Here is an 18,769-nt window from a genome sequence, read left to right on the forward strand (position 1 = left end):
ACCCACATATCAAAATCTGAGGAGAATCCAAGATTCAGTGTTGGACAAAATTGTAGCAAATTTGGGAGAAGATGCTCAGATCTTTCCAGAATTAACATGGTTCATACTAGAGAATAAAAGTACAAATGTAAAATATGTGGAAAGTTGTTTTCTACATTATCAGTACTTAAGGATCATTATAAAATCCATATGACAAAAGAATCATACAAATGTCCAGAGAATGACATGAGCCTTTTACATGAATCAAAATATAGAGCTCATTGTAAAATTCACAGTGAAGAAAATGCTTTCAAATGTACAGAGTATGGCAAGTCTCTTGTACATTTGTTTTATCTTCATCTTCCTGAGAGAAGTGATTCAGGAGAGAAACCTTTCATATATGAAGCATGTGGCAAGTCTTACACTCAGTGTTCAACACTTCATATTCATCAGAGGATCCACACTGGAGAGAAATCTTATAAATGTAAAGAATGTGGCAAGTCATTTAACAATACCTCAAATTTTCATGTTCATTAGAGGGTTCCCACTAGAGATAAATCTTACAAATATAAAAATGTGGAAAGTCATTTACCAGAGGCTCAACACTTAAAGTTCATCAAAGATTACAAATTGGAGAAAACCTTTACAAATGTAATGTATGTGGAAAGTCCTTTTCTGAAGGTATAGCACTTAAAGTTCAACAAAGAATACACACTGGAGAGAAACTTTACAAATGTAATGTGTGTGGGAAATCTTTTACCAGATGATCAAAACTTAATGTTCATCAGAATGTGGCAAGTCATTTAACAATGCATCAAATTTTCTAGTTCTTCAGAGGATCCACACTGGAGATAAAACTTACAAATGTGATGTATGTGAAAAGTCCTTTATTGTAGGCTCAAAATTTAGAGTTCATGAAAGAATACATACTGGAGAAAAACCTTACAGATGTCATGTATGTAAAAAGTCCTTCATTGTAGGCTCAAAACTTAAAGTTCACCAAAGAATACACACTGGAGAGAAACCTTACAATTTTAAAGAATGTGGCAAGTCATTTAACAATGCATCAAATTTTCAAGTTCATCAGAGGATCCACACTGGTGATAAACCTTACAAATGTGATGTATGTGGAAAGTCATTTATTGTAGGCTCAAAACTTAAAATTCATCAAGGGATACATACTGGAGAGAAACCTTATATATATAAAGAATGTGGGAAGTCCTTTTGGCAGATCTCACATCTACAAAGACATCATAAGGACCACACAGGAAAAAAACCTTACAGATACAAAGAATGTGGCAAATCCTTTACCAGGGCCTCAACTCTACAAGTTCATCAAAAAATCCATAATGGAAAATAAAGTTAAAATATATACATTGTGGCAAGTCCTTTTCCATGTTTCATGTGTTCAAGGCCACTAAAGTCTCATTCATTCCAGAACCCTTAAAACTGTTATGAATATGTTATGTGTTATGTCATTTTCCCATGGATGTTCTCTGCAAGAACTAACTAAGACCATACAATCGAGAAAGCTTACAAATACAGAGCATGTGGGAATACCTTATCTGGGTTCTTAAATCTTAAAAATCATCACATAATCCATACTAGAGAGAACCTGTAAATATTAAGAATGTCACAAGTGTTATGGAGTCCTCAGATATTCAAAATTAGCAGAGTATCACCAATGGGAGGAAACTTAACAAATGTAAAGAATTTTTAAAATTTTTTTTTATCAGGAACTCAAAACTTAAAGCATGTCAAAAATTCATGAAAGAAACAAACTCAATTGCTAATTATTGCTCCGATATTCATACATTAAAAGATTCTTTATAATGTGAGTAGTGGAAGGAAAGCTGTAGCAAATGTTCAAACGTTACTCGATGTAAGATGAGTAACATCAGGAAGCCCTATGATTGGTGTGATTTTTAGAAACATTTTACCAAGAAATAAAATTTATGTTCACTAAAGTTTATTGGATAAGTCTCCATATAGAGCAAGTTATCAAACAGAATTATACAATAATCAAGTATTAATTGATAAAGATTAATTTCACAATATATGAAAGCAGTAATAATTTAAAATGTGAAGACTTATGCCAGGATAATTTTAGGGTAACTATATAAAGTCAAAATTACTGCATAATTTTTTGTATATTTTATGGAACTGGATATTGATCTAGACTGCTATAGCTTCTATATAAATATTTTTGTTTTGCTAATATTTGAGATTTTATAGAATATAATTATGGTGATATTTTATTTGTATTAAAATGTTATTTGTATGTTAATAAATAAAGTTGCCTGGGGGTCAGAGCTATTAGAAAGCCATAGGAAAGCAGGGCAGTGGTGGCATACTCTTGTAATCCCAGCACTTGGTAGACAGAGCTGGGTAAGTCTCTGTGTGTTCAGGGATACAGCCATTATTGGATACACATGCCTTTAATCAATACCAATCATGGAAAACCTGGAGGCCTATACAGACAGGCCGTGATGAGGTGGTCATGTGGTTGGGTTTACAACCAATGAGAAGGCAGAACAGGAACTCTATATAAAGACTTTAACACAGGGGTAGCTCTGGTTCGCAGAGGTAGGACCACCTCAGGAGGAAGGGTAAGGTTTTAGCTCTTAGCTCTGACCTCTTGGCTTTCTTCTTTGCATTGGTTCTGTGTTTCTTATTTAATAAGAAGGTTGGTTACATCTACATATAATATAGATTATTTTGAAACTGCAATTACTCCCCAATTTTTCTCAATTATCAATAAATACAATAAAATTTATGTTTAATTTCTGCTGCTTTGGAATATTAGATATGCCTTTTATACTGACATTGTGTAATTAGTGCCAGTTACTGCATTACAGATAATGTCTGAAAAAAATGTCATAAAATACAAAGTAGATTGTTTTAGAAAAACTATAGCAGGTTCAATCACTGGAAGTATATGTGGGGAAAAATAAGGTCTGAGTAGGTCTGTGAGTGAGCTAGAGCTCTTTACATGGGCAGATCTAGATCAAGAACCATAGACATAGATATACACAAAAAGGCAAACAAACTTCCCCTCATTGCTTTAGGCTTGAAACATTACAAATCCTCCTGTGATCTTATGAAGATGTTAATAGTTTGCGTAAAAACTCTCCACCATAATTTGTTCTTTACAGATGTTTAGGCCTCAACAATTCAAGGCTAAAGAGACTGAAAGTACTGAGATGAGCCAAGCATGAGTATGTGCATAGCTTTAGATAGTAATCATGCCTTTCTATTATCACTATGCAGTAAATCTTTTACTCTATTTGAATATAGGTATTACAAAGAACTTCTGGGTTGTTGTGGTTTCTCCTCAGAAAGCACAAAACACCTGATCCCAACTTTTCTTTGCATCCCTTTGTTAAATCTGTCTGTATTTTCTTCATTCTCACACCAATCCACTTAGATCTGTCACTGAAGACATACTACACAGAAAAGCAATAGCCAGTAGTCTCTATTCAGACAAGGAAGGATTTATTTGAGGTTTGCAATGAATTGCATTTGTAATTTCTCATTAAGGAAGAAAATTGACTGGTTTTTAAGTACTAATGAGCCAGAAAGTAAAACTTACTCCAAAAAAATAATAGACAGAAATGAACAAAAAACAACCATCAGCAAATTTTACCTGTTCTTTGAATATATGAAAGTAATGCCAAACTAGTCACCAGATAAACAAATGAATTGGAACTAATTTAAAAACCTGGAAAAATGACTCATGTAACCCAGAAACTGTTGTTTCTTCAAAGTCTGATCTCATTGTTTTGTCATGTATATGTGAATTTTTTATCTCTTTAAAACTCATAGAAGTTTAATTTATTTTAGTATATATATTATATTCATTAATACAATAAAAATCAACATCTAAGACAGAAAATTATCCTTTTCACTTAAAATTGCCCATTATTTGTACCTCCAAGAAAGGTTAATTCAGATCATATATAATCGGGGCATGCTGCATGATTACTTTATGCAGAACTTTTTAGTGAACTAACTTGCACAATACTCATGTAGTCATATCTGATGGAAATGGCAGAAGTCAAAACCATCACAGCTGCTTGAAGAAGATCCAGCTAATCTAAGTCTTGTGATGGCTGCCATGCCTTTTTGTTTTTCATCTCAACTGTTGCATACTTAGGGGACTTTTAATGTACAATTTGAGGATATTGGATTGATTTGAAATTTCTTACAAATTATTTATCCCTTCTCCTAGGAGATCTGCTTCTAAATTTCCTTAGGAATGTCTGGAGCATACTAGCCCTCCCAGTTTTAGACATATAGCCTAATCTATTTGAGGTCTTTCTTAATCCTTAAAACATATAGAAGCCAGAGGTCTCTTTTAGAGGGTATGAAATATTCTTAAAACACCTGTTCCTGTAGTTTCTCAGGAACAAGATAATCAAAACAAATTAAACTTAGAGAAGTCAACAAGATTCAGTGGACTAGAGGAGTTGGCCACAGATCAGATTTCAAAATTCTTCCCACTATCCACTCTGGTAATTACATGACATATACAGCAACAAAGTGAAATCAGATAAAGTTACAACTGCCCCACATAGAAACATATTCAAGGAAAAAGAATGATGTGAAAAGATGATGAAAGTATGAGGTATCAGGAACTCTTTTTCTTAGAAAATTTAGCTCATGAAGAGTCATTGTGCTGTCTAAGACCAAGAAAAAAAAAGAATACCAGGAATAGACATATAAACAGATTCTATAAAAATATAAAATACAAGCATTGGGTTATGCCAGAAATTGAATAATGACTGCAGCAACTTTGGCCTGAGGATTTTTCTTGGGCACTCTGATGATGAAGAGTTAATAATACACTGTCAGAAACATGGCAATCTGCTTACACTGGCTTGGAAATTTCATATTGGTCTAGAGTTCTAGAAGGCACAAAAGCTACCAGCCTGAGAACAGGCTGTCATATGCCTCTAAATTTGAATAAATTGGGTTATGGGGTTGATGAGGAAAATTGATTGTAAAAGATAAATATTTATCAGTGATAACTAAACTTGATGAAAAAAGATTGTAAAAAGTAATTCTATTTTGTTATACTTCATCAATGTTGACTAGATTTATAACCCCAGATATGCAAGAGAAAATAGTTAAACACATGTCCAAAAACAAAAATATTTTAATCTATGTTCTGGACCAATGTGAATCTATTCTTGCCCACTGGATTGTTCATAAAAAATCACTCTGGTTGCTACTCAGCCAAGCTGCAAGATTCTCTAGGTGATCATCCCTGTTTTATCCCATCCATACTTACTCCTTACCTCCTCTCTGAGACTTGGCCACCACCAGGGCAGACTACTGGTAAAAAAACTATTTCAATAGTTATTATAGTATGACAGGGGTATTATATTTGAAAAAAATATTTGCCATATTATGTGAATGAATTATTTGAAGGACATTATTCATTCTTAAAATCTTACACACGGTATTTCCCAGAACTCTGCTTCTCATCTCCTACTATTCATTATGTGCTTTTACCTTTAACTTCAAGTATATTACACTAAAAATATGATGTAAAGAGTCAAACTCAAATTAATTCTTCTGATTTTGTGTGTGTATGTGTACATATGTCCATGTGTAGTCTTGTGCCTGCTGACATGTTCCTATAATGTAAGGAAATATTCAACCGAACAACAATAAGTCACTGAAGTTGGTCTGCTAAATTTAATTGATCTAAGAAAATTGCGGGTGGAATATCAGCAAATGGAAGAAAGGCTGATTTTTGGCCCATGTTTCTCTTATTTCAGTCACTAGTGGTGAGAACATATGAACAAAATGCTACTTATCTCATCAAAACTATAATCTAAATAAGACATGTACTACAACTCTGATTATATCCCAAGGGTATCATCTTCTGGTTTGGGCCTTCCTGCACTTATAACCTCCCAACAGTGGAACTTCTGAAAACAGTTCACAAATGTAACAGTTGAATCTTTGTCAGAAATTCTGGATCCCAACCAGTTTGTCTTGTTAACCAAATGATATAATCTGAAATGAGCAAGAAAACCTGTATCACTACTGTAAGGATTATGTCCTTAATTATGTCACCAGCCTGCGATGGCATCCCAGCCTAAAAAGCAGACGTGCTCTCTCTGTTATCTCTTTTTTCGCACTCTCTCCTTCAGTATTACCATCCCTCCATGCGATCTCTCTGTCTCTCTGTCTCTGTCTCTCTCTCCCTTTCTCTCCCAATAAAGCTCTAGAAAGATAGTCATGGCTCGTGACTCTTCCGTCACCCATACATCCAGCACTCTCCTCTGTTGGCATAGCCATCACCCACCACAAGCACCACCACTAAACCAACAACTACTCTGCATGGAAATTATTTTTTTCATATTTTAGTTGGTGCATTAGTTTAGTGACTACTGTGTTCTTTTTTGAGGAAGTTCATTTTTCCACTCTGAGCAATCCTTAGTTTTTTAGAGTTCTTTGTGTAAAATTGAGGTCTCATGGGCTTTTCCTTTACCATCTCCACATACCAGTTGATTTCTGCTTATTCAGTTCATGTTTAGGCAGCTATGTTTCTAACACTAAATGAGTGTAAATCTGACATAATAAGAGACACAACCTCACAAGAAATTCACTGAGCCTCTGACTGTTAAATATTTGTGTTACCACTTCCACAAAATTTTCTAAGAAACAGGTGCAGTAGTTGTTTTATAAACATGTCCATTGTGCCTGGGATCCACCACAATGATATTTTATTGGCTGTGGATTTTTGTAGATGACTTCATCTGTTGCATGGAGAAATTACTTTAATGAGGGGTGTAGACTACACTGACATGTAAGTATGAGGACAAATGTTTTTAGATTATTTTTAGGAATTGTTCTGGTTCAGAAAATTAGTGTTTGTATGTACTCCTTTAATAACCATGACTTCGTTGGCACTGAGTAGATAAGTAGGCTTCTAATTCCAAGAGTAGCTTCCCTATTTTTAAGCAGATAGTGCTGTGGGATATTTTTCTGTACACTGTGAATATGTTACTCTGATTTATTGATTGATTGATAAATAAAGCAGCACTGACCTAGGGCAGTGGCAACTTATAGATTAATAAAAATGAGTTAAGTTATAAGAGCTAGCTAGCAGGAAGCCTGCCATAGACCATGCAATTGGTAATTAATATTAAGTCTCTAAATGATTATTTTATAAGTGACTGAGAAACCGTACTGGGAAACTTCCTGGGTACAACATATTAAGTCCAATTAGAGAGTTGTTCATTATTTCTAAGATAAGTATGACCCTACTGTTCTCTTAGTGTTATTAATGTTCCATAATGATCATTTTTCTGGTTCATAGGCATCCCAGCTCCTTGACTGGTAGATTCTCTCATTTGAAAGCTTTCATGGAACCTTTATATTCCAAGAAATCTAGTAATCACAGAGAAGAAATTCAGGCCAGTTCTTGTTCAAGGAACCCTAATTCCTGTTTCAGAAGTACATGGTATCTTCACTAATGGAGACTTACTTTCCAACTATGTGGGCAACTAACTGCAATAGTAATAGGCTTTCTGCTTTAGGAGTCTCTATGATAGCCCTGACCAACAAGTCAAGGCAGGTTTTCTCCTTTCACATCACTGGATTATTGATTAGTTGATCTCTAGATCTTTGATGAGTATTGCCACTCCCCATGAGAAAAACTCTTTTAAAATATATGTGTGTGTTCATACATAGATTTAAGTGTACTGTAGAGATTAGTTTACACGAATAAGTAATATTGTGACTCCTTGTGATGCTTTCAAACATTTGTAGTGTTAATTACCTGTTTATTTTTATGAAGAATGGTTAAATTTTCACTTGCCTTGGGGCAATTCTTAGATCAAAATCCATGTATAGGTTCAATAATTGGTTCTTTGCAAAATCCTCTTGTTATGTTAAATTGTTTTCTAACTCAAATGATTTTAGAGATTCTAAGGGATAAATATTTAACTTTTTAATAATTATTTTATTTAGTCTTAATTTAAGAAATTGCATACTATGTAATTTGCTCATTTTTTCCATAATTACCCCTCAAATTCAAAGCACATACTTACACTTTGGTGTAAAAAAATATTGCTGTAATTTTTAATTTTTTTACATAGGCTGACTGATGAAAATTTGAGAAACACTATGGAATTTTCCTGCTATAATGAAAATACTTAATATAAAATTCATAGGAAATAATGAGTGTTGGAAGACACTTTACAAAATAAAAAATGACCCAGACTCTTAAAAAAACTTTTTCCTGTACATAAGTCCTGGATTTTTGTTTTGGTGTGTATACATTTCAGGAAGGCTTTGGGGTATTTATCAATACTGAACGAGTTCATTGAGATTGTGAATAAGTACTAAAAGGAGGCTTAAAAAGAGAATAAATCTACAAGGTAAACTGAAGGATCATGGATTACTGGAAGTTGTCCATTTTGAAAAGATAACAAGGGAAAAGGGAGACATCAAGAGAAGAATGTATGAATGCAGAGAAGAAAATAAAATGCCACTATGAAACCCTGTACAGTGTTTCCTAGTTAACAATATCAAAAATAGAGATCCTGAAACATTATGTAACCAAAGGCTTGGAGGAAGATGAACCACCTTCAGGAATTATGAGCAAAATAAAATGGGGAACCTGCCAGTAATATGGGACTGACATATCAGAATTGTGGAAATCATCGGCTTCCTGCAGGACTTGAGGAAATGAATCATAACCTGACATATCAATAAGCAGCTGGTAATCCAATAAATAAAGTGCCAGCATCAGGGATACCTAAGTGCCGCGGACTGGGTCTCAGTAGGAACACCAGACCGAGGGAGAACAGGTCGAAGGTACTCAGGATAAGTGAGATTCGGCGAATGACAGACAGACACAGACACGAGAGTATGCTGTGAAACTGCTGCAATTTTACTCAGATCAAGCAGTGTTTCTTATACAATCATTTGAAGAAAACAAGGCAATCAGCCAGTGGGGCGATAGACATAGAATCAACAATGTGGTCACACAATTTTCTCAGAATGATTAATAGATCTCATGAGTACAGGTGTTATTTCCTCTATTGTTATTCCTCATCCAGACAGAGAACATTACGGCACTAGCTGAAGTTTTTCCTTCTACATAATTATTAGACCTTGGTTTTGTATCAAAATTAAACCCTTTCCACCATCGTTCTAACCATGGTTTCATTTGTGTGAAAATATTTAACCTTTGCTTGCAGGTGAGAAGGCACCAGGGGGGTTGGGACCTAGCTATTCTTTCCATGAACTGTAACTTATGCCATTCTGTTTTCATACTATTATGATTCACCCATTGGTTCCCATGTTTATCATAAGCTCCCGTAAAGGGCAATGGCTCCAAATAATTATTATATCTAGGATTAAAGTTAGGGGGTTGCCACCACCAACCCTTGATGAGAAACTCTATTTGTCCCTGGATAATTCTTGTAGGACTGGTTAGTTCTTGTAACTGCTTCCTTGCAGCTGCTGTTGGCTGTGCGTTTGGATTGCTTATGAGTTCCTGGACTTTTACTTTCATTCTCTCCTCGCTAGAATCTTCGTCTCTTTGAGTCGTAAGTTCTTTTTGCTCTAAATCATTCATAAATTCCCCCAAACTTCTAGGACCCTCTTTAACTGTTTGCCTAAAAGCTTGAATTATAGGTGGCCACTTTTGAGGAATCATTATTCTCTTTATGGGGCACATCAGGAACATTGAGAGCTAACTCCCTGAAATCAATACACAAGGAGACAGCAATAGTCACAGCTGCAAAGAGAAAAAAGGCAGAATGCCAGCCAGCCTCTGCAAGCAGATTTTGCGTGGTTCCGTGTAGCCTGGCACCATGATTCAGGCAGATTGATAAGGGGTCGCCGGGGGCATAGACCCGAGGGCCGCGAGCCCCCCTTTCCCATGTAACCACCTCATCCAAGGCATTTGTCACGCGGGCGACACCGTCGTGGGCGTGGCACCTAAGACCCAGAAGAAATCAGAAGCTGTTAGTCAGTTGCTGTGAAATTTACAACACAATAGATTTTAAAAAAGGTCATAATCTCAGTAATGAGTGAAGATGGCAAAGTTTGACCTCATGTAAGTTAATAGGCTTTTCTATGGCAACATGAATATGATCCAATATGCAACACTTTTTTTAACAAACTGGTAAGAAAATGAACATTACAGGTACTCATCATAAAAGAGTAATGACTATATAAAGTGATAGATGGTTTAGGAAATATTATTTGATAACTATATGTATTATATAGACATTTCTGAATCTACATCATAGGCTAACTAATGAAGATGAATAGGTTGCAGTGATTTGAAATTCAATAATGAAATATGAAGCTTGACATGCACGCAACCTGCATTTCCCCAATATTACAAAGATGGCATACAGTTTTTATTCAGTAGAAATCATAAATTCAGGGTAAGGGCAAGACAAAAATATAGGAAACAGTGGAGTATTTCTTATAATTATTTTGTAGGTGGGAGTTGAGTTATTGTAATCAATTATCTTTAAAAAAAGAAGGTAAACTGTATATGTATGAGGTTTGAAACTTAGTGTAACATTAATTTCTGGTGTGTTGAAATGCATTCTTTGTACAATTGAATTAATTAAGTCCTGTTTTGCAAAGCCAACTTAAATATAAGGGCCTTTGCCATCTCCCATGTGTATAAAAGTACCAAAAAGGATGATGATGTTACAGAATCGAATTTGACTGTGTTCACTAAAAACAAAGATATTTGCAGTGTGTTGAGATCTCATTTTGGTACATTTTTCCATTTGTGCTTCTGTTTCTCTACTTTAATGCTTTGGATGGTGGCCCTGCAAGGGAAATGTCAAAGTGAGAGAAAGTTTGCCAGAAAATATATTTGTGGGTCTCACTGCAGAGTAGCAGAATAATATTATTATATAATGGGACATGGAAACCAAAGGAGAAACTCAGTGGAGATGGTAGTGATGTGTATGTTGCCTTGATATTTCTTGACCACTAAAAACTAAAATTTTTAGGGAGTTAGTGAACCTTCAGCTGTGAATACCCCAGAGAGTCTTCCTGTTATTTTCATTAAAGACCTCAAGGGTCCTTAAATCAATCATCCCAGGGAAAAGAAAAGTAGTAGAATGGTCCCTAAGATGTCTTACCTAAAGCTGTGATCAGACTCCATTTTAAATATCAATGTTCATGAGTCAGCAATAGCAGGTCAATTCAGCCACATTCCCAGGACTATGTTGAAATCCTTAATTTGGCTTTATTCTATCTCCATTTTTAAATGTCAATCCTTATAACTTAGCAATAGGAGGACAATTAACCTGAATTCCCTTTATGTTATTAGGAGCAAAGGCACCTAAATTCAGAAAGGAGAACCTTGGGTTTGGTCTGCATCCAGGAGCTCCTGGGATTCAGCTTCTTTGTTCTGGTATGTGTCAGGAAGGGAGACCATTTTTGTTTTCTAATTTCCACATCCTTGGTCTGGTAGAAGATGGAATGTAAGTTGCATTGATTTCAAATACATATTATCATTGAAATTGGTAAAATTTACAATAATGTTTACTGAAATGATAAATACAGAAGGGTATAGAGGATTGTTCAAGTGTAGATGTGTGCTTCAAGTGTGGGATATGTTGACTGTTCTTACATTAATGCTTCATTTGCAGAACTCTGAAAATGTTTCTTTTCCCTCAGTTTTTACAGAATTCATTTTCAGTATAAATTCTATCAATGGTTGCAAAACCTGAAATGTTTATGAAATTTGTGATGGTTTAGGTAATCATATACAGCCAATTCCTATTCAGAATGTATTTGAGTTATCTTCTATAATAGCCATGTTCTATGAAGGTTTCCTGCAGGGATTTATTGGCTTTTTTAGGTAATACTAAGAAAGAGGCCAAGTAAAATAGGGTTGAATTCCTTGGCAAAAATAATGTTTCTAGTAGTATTTTTTAAATGAATTGCTGCTCTCTTACATACTTAGATGACTATTTAAATCAATATTTTGCAACAATCCTAGAGCTGTGACCTATTAATAAATTTCCTCATGTTGTTGTGACTTACAGTCATAAAATTATTTTCATTGCTTCTTCATGAATGCAATCTTCCTACTGTTATGAAACATAATGTAAATACTTGATATGTAACTGCTGTGAAAGTGTATTTTGTCCTGAAAATGGTCATGCCTCACATGTTGAGAACTACACATTTGAATTCATTACAAAGTTCTGAATGGAATGATTCAGTTACACTCAGATGTAAAATTTTACCAAAAGTAAGATTTTATTTTTATTGCCATTTTGTATTTATCTAGACTCAAAGAGGCCTTTACAGTGTTTCTCCTTGTTAGGTACAAAGCTCTCTTCTAGTTCTGAAACCTGATAGCAATCTCTTCATGGAGGCTAATGTAGATTTTGTTGACTTTGCTGAGGTCTATGCTTTCTCACTGTTTTTCTCTTAGCACTAACAGTTTTGAGAAAATTATCTGCTTTGAAGGGTAGGCCACTGAATCCTGGGACACTGGTACCTTGGGAGAGAATGTGAGACATGTCTCCTCTACCTACATGTCTCATTTAACCAGAACCAACAAATTTAATCAAGAACTATCTATTATAGTTGAAAACATTAAAATTTAGGAAGTAATAACTCATTGTGATCATGCATCTATTACATATATAATATTTGGCATGAAGCATACATTGCAATGCAGTGTGAATTCTGATGTTGGAAGTTTAGTCTACATCTTGTCTTTTTAAATCATTGCTGGTCCACAGATTTTAGGCTGCCCTTCTTTTGCATGGAGTTAGATAATTTCTCTCAACATGTTAGAAGACAAGCCATCTTCTTCATTAATGTATTTTCTATGTTAATATTACTATATTTAATTGAGATATCATCATGTCAGTATATATTCTATTGTCCTTTTTTTGCTTTATTCTTAATTTCTCTTGTTCTCTGCCCTCTCCACTCCTTTCAGTCTTTCCATTCTTCTAGGACTCTTCTTTAACATTGTTACTTATGCATAAGGGATTATACTCATCTTGATAAAATTATTCTCAGTTATAAAATTAGCATGTTATACAACCAACCTGGTCAAGGAATACAGGCTCCACCTATAACCTGAGACTCCCAAGCAAGGAAATCAGACACAGCTCCAAAAATTCCCCCTCGCTTGAACAGAAACCAGGGGAATGGGACTGGTGAAACACAGGCCCCCAGTCTTTGTGGAAATAAAATCAGATGCTAACTCAGGCAAAGTTCACCCATACCCAATGTCACTAGAAGCAAAGAAAGGAATAACTCTCCATATAAGAAGGCTTAAGAGACTTGGAATCCTACATCCAATCCAGTCAGTGTGGAACACTCTCCTATTACTGCTGTGGGATGTTCTGTATGGCAAATGTGTTGCTCATTAGTCAATAAATAAAACACTGATTGGCCATTGGCTAGGCAGGAAGTGTAGGTGGGACAAGGAGGAGAATAAAGCTGGGAAGTGGAAGGCTGAGTCAAGAGACACTGCCAGCCACCACGATGACAAACAACATGTAAAGGTGCCGGTAAGCCACGAGCCATGTGGCAAGGTATAGATTAATCAAAATGGATGAATTTAAACTTTAAGAACAGTTAGCAAGAAACCTGCCACGGCCATACATTTTGTAACCAATATAAGTCTCTGGGTTTACTTGGTCAGGTCTAAGCGTCTGTGGGACTGGCATGTGATAGAGATTTGCCCTGACTGTGGGCCAGGCAGGAATACTGTAGCTACATATTACCAGCCAGGAAACCCCATTCTGGGGATTACAAGCCAGTCCAGGACTTAAGGGGATTGAACAAAAGAGTGGTGGATATACACCCCAATGTGCCTAACCCACATACCCTGTTGAGTTCACTGCTTCCAGACTGGCAATGGTACTCTGTTTTGGACTTGAAAGATGCCTTCTTTAGCCTCCCCTTGGCCTCAAAAAGCCAACCATACTTTGCCTTTGAATGGCATGACCCAGAGATCAGGGTCAGTGCACAGCTGACATGGACCAGACTCCCCCAAGGCTTCAAAAACTCCCCAACCATATTTGATGAAGCTCTTCATGAAGACCTGGGTGAGTGTTGCACCCAAAATCCGAACATCAGTTTATTACAGTATATAGATGACTTGGTGATTGCTGCCGCTGACAGAGCAACCTGCCTTAAAGGGATTGAAAACCTGCTGCTGACCCTAGCAAGCCTAGGGTACCAAGCTTTGGCCATAAAGGCCCAAATCTGAAACAGATTGGGTATTTAGGGTATGTTCTTAAGGAGGGTTAAAGATGGCTGTCAGATGCTCAGAAGGTGACAGTCTTGAAAATACCTGCTCCTACAACACCCAGACAGGTGAGAGAGATTCTAGGGATGGCAAGATTCTACTGCCTCTAGATTCCTGGGTTTACTGAGTTGTCCAAGTCCCTATATGATATTATTAAAAACACAACGGACTTTGTCTGAACAGAGAAGGAACAAAGGGCATTTGAGGGTCTAAAATCAAAGCTTCTAGAAGCCTCAGCCCTAGGCCTACTGGACATCAGCAAACTCTTTCACCTTTATGTGTATGAGAGTAGGGACATTGCCAAAGGGGTCCTCACTCAAATGCTAGGACCATGGAAGAGGCCAGTGTCATACTTGTCAAAGAGGCCAGACCCAGTGGTCACAGGATGGCACCCATGTTTAAGAATAATTGTAGCCATAGCACTGTTGTTCAAAGATGCTGACAAATTAACTCATGGTAAAAAAAACTTACTATTACCACCCTGTATGCCCTGTAAGGAGTCCTTAAGCAGCCCTCAGATTGGTGGATTAGTAATTCATGGATCACTCACTACCAGGTGCTCCTTCTTAACTCAGCCAGACTGACTTATCAGGGCTCCAGCAGCCCTGAACCCAGTCACTCTACTACCCGACCATGACCTAGAGACTCCACTCCATGACTGCACAGGGATTCTGGCTCAAGCGCACTATATATGACCAGATCTGTGAGATGCCCTGCTACCAGATGCAGAGAAAACTGTTTTACAGATGGGAGCAGCTATGTGTGTAATGGACAAAGGTATGCAGGAGCAGCAGTGACCACCAGTGAGATAGCTGTGTGGGACACTACACTGCTGCCGGGAATTTCGGCACAGAAAGCCCAATTAGTAGCTCTGACCAATGCCCTCCAGCTTGGGATGGACAAAATACTAAACATCTACACTGATAGTAGGTATACATTTGCCACCTCACATATCCATGGGGCAATATCCATGGAGAGAGGACTATTGAGTGCAGAGGGAAAGACCATTAAAAATAAACAGGAAATCCTAGAATTACTAACAGCCTTCTGGGTGCCAAGAAACTGGCAATTATGCATTGCCTGGTATAAGTAAATTTGTTTCAACTCTGTAGATTTGACCCCAGATTTCAAGACCAAAACATTAGTTTTGCAACTCTGGCGAAATGTGTCCTGACTACCTGGGGTGTCAGGTAACACCTTGAGCTGCTTAGGACAGCTCTGATAGCTGAAGCTGAAAGGAGGCAGTTCAACACTGGAGGGCAAGGTATCCAGGACACCTTGAGCTGCTCAGAACAACAGCTCTGCCCTGAAGGTGTCCTGGACACCTGCGGCTGTATAGCACAGCTCTGATGGCTAGAACTGCAAAAAGCAGACCAACCCTGGAAGAGAAATTTATCTGACTTCTCAGGAGAGTCAAGCCTGGAACTGCTTCAACAGGAAAGGGTATCCTGACTATTCAGGAAAGTCAGGTTATACCTGGTGTGATGGGGTATGGTCTCCCTGCAGGATATAGCAATGTTGCTTCTCTCCTGGAGAGCCACTACAGCTGAGCTTTGCTCAGCCTCCACTTAAGGGGGCTTCTTAGCAGAGCTTTGGTTCTCTGACCTAAGATGTTGCTTCTTTTGCTTCAGTCTGCAAAAGGGAAAACCTCTGCAGATATGTAACAATCTCCTCTGACTCTGGAGAAGTGTTACTTTTTCAGCTCTCTCTTGCTCTGTCTACTGAGGGACTTCTCAGCAAACATCTGCTGCTCAGCTTCTCTTTGCTCTTCTCTTTCAGCTCTTCCTTCTTTTGTCCACTGAGGGATGTCTCAGAAAGGATCTTCTCTATGCCAGTGAATGAAGATCTTCATACCCAAAACTCTTTTGAGAAAGAGATTTATTTGGGAAAGAGAAGTCCAGAAGAGTATCTGCCTTTACCAGGGTGGAGAGAACAATCTTTTTTCTAACTGACTAGGCAGGGCAGTTTACATAAGATGTCTTGGGGGTGGAGTCAACCAGGGGTTGACTTGGGGCACTGTTCTGCTCTGTGATTGGTCGGTTACAATCTCTTGTAAAGAAGGCCCTGAATAGACTGAAACAAACTCTGTGTCTTTCACTGGCTTCATCTGAGCCATTTTCCATTAGTTCTGTGCTCCAGGGTCAGGATGGGTTTTTTAGCCAGCCCATTTTCCCTACACCCAGGACACCAGAAAGGAGAAGGGCCAATTCAACAAGGAAATAATTTGGCAGATCAGACTGCAAAACAGATGGCAATGACAGGCACCATAACACCTTTGCTTGTGGACCCCAGGGCCCGTGACCCTCCCTCTTGACCCCAGTATATGGATAAAGATGAAGCAAGGGTGAGCCATTGCAACAAGTTCAATATCTGCCCTTGCCACTCCCTGACGAGCCAAGGATCCATGACTGCGGGGATGAGGACATAGCATTTTGCAGTAGCTGGTGATGCAAATCCAGTGTGTGGATGTCCTGGGCTGCCCTGACAAAGGGAGACCTGACCACAGTGTGGGTAGGAGACACAAAAGACCTGGGGACTGGGTTTTGTGGGAACCAACAATGTGGGGCCTGTTATAAAGAGTGCTTTCCCACCTATCCTTTGGCCACCGCTGGTTAGTGCTGCAACTCCCTAATCATCCAGTTCACTGAGGCTGGTAAACAAGCAGATTGGAACACTGGAAATACATGGGGACTGTGGTTGTATTTGTAGGGGGCTGGCCCTTTCTTCACCTTTACCATAAAGCGTACCCTCACGCCAGTCATAAATGCAGTGAGAGAACCAACCCTGTGCTTAGCCTGCAGATAATGCCAGGTCCTACCAAGCTAGCCCCAACTGCAACCAGACACCTGGCCTTGTCTAGAGGGCCTTGCCCTAGCAGACCCGTAGAGCAGGTCTCTTCTCTGCCGATGGAAACCTTGGACAGGAATCCCCTGTACACCCTCCTTCAGAAATCCTTCCTGCTCCTGAATACATTCATGCCTGACCTAACCGTTTCATGTTGGCTCTGTTATGATGCTCAGCTCCGTATTTACTAGGGGGCTGCAATGGAGGGGGATTATAAGATAACTACTAACCCCTAGGAGTGCTGATGGCAAACTTACCCTCCAGTAGGTACAGGGCCAAGACCTTAGTGTAGGAACAGTCACAGCTAAGTACCAGGTTCATTGCAACAACACCAAACCTCTTCCTGACCAGACCGGTTACCTGTGAACCCTCAATGACACTTGGTGGGCATGCTGTACAGGGCTGACCCCCTCTACACATGTTCAGGTCCTTAACAAAACCCAATGTTTCTGTATATTGGTCTGGCTTATTCCAAAGTTGATATACCACTCTGAGGAAGAATTAGACAACCTTATTGGACCAGTCAGCCCCTGAAGATTAAAAAGAGAGCTGATAAAAGTCCTCACTCTAAACATATTGTTGGGAGCCAGTTTAGCTGGGTTTGGGGACAGGAGCTGCTGCTTTAATCACTCAACAGTGGCACTACTCAAGCCTACAAGAGTTCATAGATGAAGACATAGAAAACCTATAATTCCAGATCTCTCACCTCCAAGAATCTCTGGTCCCATATGCAGAAGTTTTTCTGCAGAACAGGAGGGGGTTAGCATAGAGAAAAGGGGCTGGTTAGAGAAACCCACCCTGACCCCGGAGCCCAGAATTAGGCTCTGACTTGCGAAATCAACCAATCACAGAGCAGAACAGTAGAATGCTGGCCCTAGGGCCCAGGACCAGGGAAAGAAACACAGCCTGTGTTTGGGACCTGAGCCAGAGAAGTGAACACTTTATCCCCAAACCCAGAACCCAGGAAATATGCCCTAACTCTGAGACTAGTACCAAAATATTACCCTTAGCCCCTAGAATCAAAGTCAGTGAAAGAAATGTGCCCTGGCCTTAGAGGTAGCTTTAAAAAACCAAGAAAGGCCAGTGAAAGAAACACAGTTTGGCCCTGAAATCAGGGCCATCTCTGCCCTTTGCTCACAAAACTGGCCATTCCCTGGGCAGAAAATAAACTAACCAATCACAGTTGACTCCACCCCCTAGACATCCTATATAAACCACCCTGCCTGGTCAGTTGTGAGCTGTTCTCTCCACCCTGGTAGAGGCAGCTACTCTTCTGGACTCCTTCTTCCCAAATAAACCTCTTTCTCAAAAGAGTATTGGGTGAAGACCTTCACTGACAGCTGAACAGAAGAACCTTGCTGGGACGTCCCATAGTGGACTGAGCAAGGGGGAGCTAAACAGAAGAACCTTGCTGGGACATCCCATAGTGGACTGAGCAAGGGGGAACTGAACAGAAGAACCTTGCTGGGACATCCCATAGTGGACTGAGCGAGAAAGAGCTGGTAACACTGAGCCAGAGATTGTGGCTCTCCAGGAGAGGAACAGGATTGCTGTGTCCTGCGGGGAAACCATCCCCCATCATACCATCATACGAGGTATATCCTGACCTTCCTGAAGAGTCAGGATACCCTTCCTTGCTGTGGGATGTTCTGTATGGCA

This window comes from Peromyscus californicus, unplaced genomic scaffold (assembly GCF_007827085.1).
Source record: "Peromyscus californicus insignis strain IS unplaced genomic scaffold, ASM782708v3 Scaffold_27__1_contigs__length_724164, whole genome shotgun sequence".
NCBI classification, from domain to species: domain Eukaryota; kingdom Metazoa; phylum Chordata; class Mammalia; order Rodentia; family Cricetidae; genus Peromyscus; species Peromyscus californicus.